General features: G+C 40.0%; 1 pseudogene across 2 annotated transcripts; it reads right to left on the reverse strand.

The window, feature by feature from the left end:
• Nucleotides 1-1822: 1822 nt before the first annotated feature.
• LOC110303985 (four and a half LIM domains protein 1 pseudogene) lies at nucleotides 1823-6721 on the reverse strand (annotated as a pseudogene). 2 transcript variants are annotated; one of them, XR_002378989.2, is made up of 2 exons: nucleotides 6526-6721; nucleotides 1823-3717 (listed from the first exon to the last, which is right to left on the reverse strand). The product of XR_002378989.2 is annotated as a four and a half LIM domains protein 1 pseudogene, transcript variant X1 (transcript). The 2 variants fall into 2 exon arrangements; XR_002378990.2 differs by having other exon boundaries at nucleotides 6378-6721.
• Nucleotides 6722-6810: the final 89 nt, after the last annotated feature.

Genomic DNA, 6810 nt, shown 5'->3' on the forward strand with positions numbered 1-6810 from the left:
GTGCGTGCGCATTTCATTTTCAAATCTAGATAGCTCCTGGGTGGGTGCACACATTTGACCCATGGGAGCTAAAACAGTATAGCCAAAATTACTATTACAGATAGTTTAGTGAGATGCTCCCAAGAGGGACAGGTTTTTGGATTTTTTTTGGTTTTAGATTTTGAGGAGGTATTTATATATCTTTATGAGGTGGGTAGCATATCAATGGGCTAAGTTGTAATGGTTAGTGCTGTCAACTAGAAAGAATCTAGAATACCCTTGGGTATGGATAAGGGATTTTTAAATATTAATTCATGTAGAAAGGTCAATTTTAATTGTGACTAGGGTCACTCTCTGGGCAGGAGTTCCTAGACTATGTAAAACGGAAAAAGCAAAGCTTAGAACTGTTTATTTTCTGCTTTCTAATTGAGAATGATTTGACCATCTGCTTCAAGCTTTTCTTGCCTTGACTTCCTTGACACAATGTACCCCTGACTGTTAGAATAAGCTTTCTCCTTTAAGTTGCTTTTGTCAATTTTATGTCACAGCAATAGGACAAGAATGTAAGACATTAGGTGACTCTCTTTATCTGCAAAATTAAGCCCAACAGGATCTCCTTGGGGAGTGTTTCTTTCCATGATCCTCTAGAACAGTGGTTCTTAATCTTCCTAATATCTTTAGTATAGCTCCTCATGTTGTGGTGACCCCCAGGCATAGTATCATTTTTGTTGCTACCTCATGAATGTAATTTTACTACTGTTACAAAATATCATATAAGTATTTCTTTCTGGAGGTTATAGGTGACCTCTGCAAAATGGGTCATTTGACCCATAGTTTGAGAAACACTAGAGTCTAGAGAAGGTCACAAAAGTTGGGTGGGGAGGTAGTCCCCATAAGTGGGTCTATGAGGCAGCACCCCAGTCTCTGATATTGCAGGAACAATCTATTTACAACTCAAAGGACATATAACCACAGAAAGTCAATATTAGGAGACACAGCTGCCAGGAGCTAGCTGTGTTTTCTTGGTTACCTTCTTTTTGAGACTTTTTTGAGGTTAATGATTGATCTATGTCTGTCAGTTAAGATATTTGTTTTTTTGATAGCAACCTTAAAACATTAAAATAGAAGCTTCAGGATGAAAGCTGAGGCTGTTCTTTTCCCTTTCTTTTGATGCTGCTTTTTGTAAGGCTACACTGAAATGTTAAATAACAGCTACTGTCAAAAAGTGTCATAGGCATCTATAACCACTCCTATAAGAACATGATGGGTACTCTCATTGTGACATTTACTTCGACATTGTCTCATTATATATGTAATATCACAACAGAGAATACAGTTGCTGGGTAATCCTGTATTTCAGGGAAGTAGGAGGTGGTAACCAAGGATGACTTATGAAGAATTGTAGCCAACCCATATCCCCAGAGATCCAGCTAGCCTCTTAAGGAAAAGTCCTAAAATCCTAAGGTACTTTGCAGTTTTCTTGAATATATGCACCAAGGGCAGACAACAGTTACAAGGGATTCAAGTCATGACTTTGAAATGTAATATTAATGTTGATGATGGCTTTGCATTTCTTGGCCACTCATTTAGTTTGTCTCTTTTACAGGATGAATCTCTAAACTGCATGTATGTCTGAGGACACTCAGATATTGTCATGCAAGTTTCAAACTCAAACTATTTCACTATTAAACAAAACTATCATTAATTTAAAGCAATATAGGAAGTAGGGTTAGTTTTGTAAGCTTCTAGAAGTAGTTATTGTTAAGATGCTCTGAAACAATCTTTTCTTAGATCAGCTTATTGTTTCCAAACTGTCTTCCATGTTTTAAAATAGGAACACCCATGCTTTTTGCTTACATTATGTGATACATGGTTAGCACTTTTGTGAAACATGCAGAAGAAAATAATCCATATGGATCGATCTAATTTTAGTATATAGAAAAGGTCAGCTGAGCATTATAGCTAAGTTCATGATGTTTATTTTCTGGAACATCTCAGTGGAAGGTTTATTGCCTATGTTTCTCACTTACATCATGTGGCTATAAGGTTAGCATTTTTCTCATCTATGCAGTAGAATCAATCTAACTTGTTTTTCCATTGCAACAACAGAGAAATTTTTTTTTTTTTTTTTTTTTTTGCTGCAAGGTTGTTGAATCCTAATACAATCACTGTTGTGTTCTTAGCTGAGTAATACTATAAAGTGTCAGAAAAGACAGAGGAGCAGCTTCACAGAGCCCACTTATCCCCTATGATTGGTGTAGCACAGAGACAGCAAGGGCAAAAAATATGGTTCAAATGCCATTTTACAGGATGCCCTTGTCAAGTTATAGATTTTTGGCACAGTCAGGACAGTACACCTGCTCATCATGAAACACAAAGTGCTTATTGGCTAGATTTACAGAACAGGTTTTGCAGTTGAAGCAGTAGTCATGCCAGGAATTCTGCTCATGGGCCACCACATTGGCGCCTTTACCAAACCCAGTGATGGGGTTCTTGCACCCAGCACACTTCTTGGCTATATTGTTCTTGTAGCAATCCACACAAAAATACTGGTCATCCATAGCAGTGAAACGCTGTCCACTCAGCTCCTTAGAGCAGGAAACACATACAAAGCACTCACTATGCCAGGGCTGATCCTGGTAACTGACTCCTCCAGATGTGATGGGCTTTTTGCATTTCATACAATACTTGGTAAACAAGGCATCATAACAAGTCACACAGTAGAATCCCTCATCTTTAGGGAAGAAATTTTTGGTTCCAATGATGTCCTTGCAGTTGGTGCAGACAAAGCAGTTTTTATGCCAGATAGTACCTTTGTATTCCACATTATGGTCTCCTTCCTCAATATCTTTGAGGCACCCTTTGCATTTGGGGAAGGTGTCTCGAGTGGCACACTTGTTGCACAGGATATTCTTGTCCCAGGCAACAAAGGTCTCAGTAGCCAAGGGTTGAGAACACTTGGAACATTTGAAGCAGGTGTTGTGCCAGAATTTCTCCTTATAACACACCTCCTTGCAATCTGCACCTATGGGCTTGTGGCATTCCTGACAGATATTGGCACAATGCGAATCAAAGCATGTCACACAGTAGTTGGCTCCCTCCTTCTGCACATACTTTTTACCTTGCAAGGATTCCTTGCAATGGTGGCATTTGAACTCAGACATGTTACCTTATATGGGGTGACCTTTACACTGGATGTGCAGAGAACAGGATGTGTTTGGGATGAGTTGGATACAGTTGAGAACAGCTATCAGTTGTTGCCTGGAGATGCTTGCTCATACATAGCAGTGTAGGCTGTCTGCTGGGTGATGGATATGAAGCTTGTAGTTTGGGATTATTAGGCTGTACAAACAAGAAGATGTTGTGGGCTGTTTTCTAGGACCACTCTTCCTAGCTCCACTACTCATGTCTATCTTCTACCAAACAGCATGTTTTCCACTCCATAGAAATAGATGGGAGAGAGAACACAAAGAATTGCTAACACACTTTTGCCAAAAATCACCAAGAATTCCTGCAAGCTGAACAAGCTGTGATTATCACTCATTGGAGAAATGGAGAACACAAATCACATTGAATCACATGGCATCTCAGCAGTAGGATGTAATGCAGAGCTCTTAGGATTTAGGATTGTGTTAGATGTTTTGATGGAGAGTTTAAGCAAGTAGAACCTTCTTGCCTTACTTTCGTGATGAAGCAGGAGTGACTGATTGTATAATTTGTTATCTTCATAAATTTTACCTATAAAGAGGAAAGGCTAGAATGAGTAAAATAACTGGTGAAGAAGCAACAGCCACTTACTAGTTGTCATTTTCATTTTTGTGTATTCTATTTGGTGACCTAGATTATATTCATGGTCTTGTTTATGTTCAAATATTAGAAAGTAGGCCTCATGCTGTTTGGCGTAATTGGAAAATACAGAGGCCTAGGTATATTCTAGCAATGCTACAGCCTCCTGATAATCAGCACTGGACCATTTGCTAGATTTTAGGGACTGCTTTTCTCTCTTAGAATATAGTGGTTTGAGTGCAGTGGCTTTACCTTAAGCCCAGAACTTAGAAAGATCAAGTATTTGAGGCGAGCTTGGATTAGACAGTGAATTCAAGGTCACCCTGACTTATACAGAGAGAGTTCATCTCAAACAATAGTATGATTGTTTATAACTTGGACTGTGGTCATAAAATTTGACTATAGAATTTTATCTTCAACAGTTGTGAGGTTGGCCAAATTATCTAACTTACCTGCCTCATTTCTTTGCATGAATATAGAATAGAATGCTTGCCTCATTATTGAAAGAAATGACACAGACTAACAGCGGTGTCAAACTATATGTTAAAAAGGGTAATGAGTCAAGGAAAGCCAAAACAGTTCAAGTAATTATGCCAGGAAACCAGTAAGAATGTGAAAATAGAAAAGTATTATAATTTACATTGATGGTAACCTATCCAAAGCTTCTGATCATTTAGTTCATTTCAAAATACCAAAAGTATATGACAAAGTGAACATAAAAATATGTTGCCCTTACACTAATTCATCATATAAAGGCCAATAGAAATACTGTGAAGATGATGTCAACTCAACAAAGGAATTATTTATGCAAAGAACTGGATCAACTTCCTATACTGAGCAGAAGGTTGGACCCCTTCTTCAGCTTCAGTGCTACAACATATAATTTATGTTTTGCTTTCACAATTCTGTCTTCTGTCTTGCTACTTTCTGGTCTTAACATTTTGAACTACCCCAGTCTGTTAAGCAATGTCACTGCTAATTACTTCAGGGTATCAATAAGGTAACTAATTTTTTGAATGTAACCAATTAGAGAAAAACTGAGGCACTTAAGAAACTAGAATTAACTTTTGTTGTAGGTGCTGGAGGTACAGTTTGGGGCATGCTAGGCAAGTGCTCTAAACTGAGTCATAACCTCAGCTATTTATAATGCAGTATAAGAAAGTTTTGCCTTAAGTTACTGCACTAAGAACTCATTATTTGAAGACATTTAAAGATATTATATAGAAATAAAGATATTACAGTATTAGAATCAAGAACTACAATGGAGGTCAGCCTATAAAATAAATAGGGCCTGATTTCATTGAGGTTCCTTCTGGTTGCACCAAGCTATCTGAAATCAAGATAGAAACAATTCAATTAAGATTCTCATATAGACAAGAGTGGCTTAGAACTGAATGGGATGTTGTTCTTTTTAAAAAGAAGATGGCATCAGATAGCTGTGAGCTGACATGCGGGTGTGGGGAACTGAACTCAGGACCTTTGCAAGAGCAGTGAGTGCTCTTAACCACTGGGCTCTCTCTCCAGCCCTGGTTCCATTATTATAGGTAAGGAAACTGAGACAGCAAGAACTGACTGGGGTCAGATCTATAAGAAATACTGGACTGCCTATACTTGAAGTTTCAGAAGGAGTCAAAAGCTCCCTGGTACCTTCATTGGTTTATGAAACAGAATATACCACTGCTTTGAATTATAGCCTTAATTACTAGCAAAACTGTAAGTCAATTTGGAAAGAAAGTTATAAAGTTCTGCATATTGTAATTTTGCCCAGGGTTCAATCTTGAAATCACCTATTAAAATCCTATTAAGAATTCAGGAGTCTATGACAATAAAAGATTGGTACTCAGTTAATACCACAGTTCAAACTCTCCTAACCATCATTCTCTTTTAGTTCTGTAAAACAAGATTATCATAATTTCAGCACAGTTATCTGAATGGACTTAATTCATCGATTTGATAATGGTTAAGCTCTAGTTCATTCTATTTAAGAACTGAACCAAGGTTAGCTCCCTCTCAGGATTTTCTGTTGTTGTTGCTGTTAGCATCTCTTTTCTGAAACTTGATAAACACTTGCTATCCAGTTACACCACGCTGATTACTTTCATTTAAAAATTGAGGTCCCCTGTCCTGTGTATGTTTCCACTTGATAACTAGGTCGTGAAAAGAAAAAAAAAATCTCGCGTTTTGGTATAATTTCTCAGTTAGTAAAGCCCCCTTACACCCACAGTCTCTCTTCTTATCTTTCCCAAAAGCGTAGGGTGGACTTATTGTCATCTTTATCTTAAAGATGTTGAGAGTCAAGGAAAAGCTAATAGCAATTATCTAGTCAGGTAGCCATTGTGTCACTTCTCTGCTTCCTCCCCACTGCCTTCCTAGGCAGCTATCACAAGCCCCCTTGGAAGCTCACTGTCCTGTTTCCCACCTGAAGCAGAGGCAACGCTGAACCCAGAGGACTTCCCAGACAGCATCCTCTTAGGCTGCTCAATACTTTACAGGACCCCACCAGGAATTCCCCCCTCCCCCAAGGCTGGCAAGAACGTGGAGGGGCCCTGACGAAGCCCAAGTTAGGAAGTTTTCCTCCCTCTCCAGTTCATTTCTCACATCGATGAACCAACCTTCTTTCGTTACCAAAATTCAAGGCCCCCTGAAAGGCCTGGGCATCCGCTGTGTGATGAGGGCGAACCTGACTTGTTTATGCTCAAGGACTCCAGGTGGAGGAACAACAACAACAAACCCACACAAATTAGCAAGGCCTCGCCTCACCCTAGGTGACACAGGCTCGCAGAGCGCCCTGGGGAGAACGACTGACAGAAGGCCCTGCCCGTCACTCCCTTAGGGCAGCAGCTAAAGGTTGAAGCCCCTGGGCGAAGGAGAGGGAGACACCGGCGAGCATGCCGCCCTCCTCAGGGGAGAAGTTCTAAATCCCCATGACCGTTAGTTCCCTCGAGCCGGGAGAGTGGCCAAAGACTCGGGGCAGCGCCCCCTCGCCTGCTCTGATTGGGTGGCCGGGGCGGAGGGGGCGGGGAGACCCTCCGGATGAGGCGCGCG

This window comes from Mus caroli, unplaced genomic scaffold (assembly GCF_978045245.1).
Source record: "Mus caroli unplaced genomic scaffold, Mus_caroli_1 scaffold_9, whole genome shotgun sequence".
In the NCBI taxonomy this organism is placed as follows: domain Eukaryota; kingdom Metazoa; phylum Chordata; class Mammalia; order Rodentia; family Muridae; genus Mus; species Mus caroli.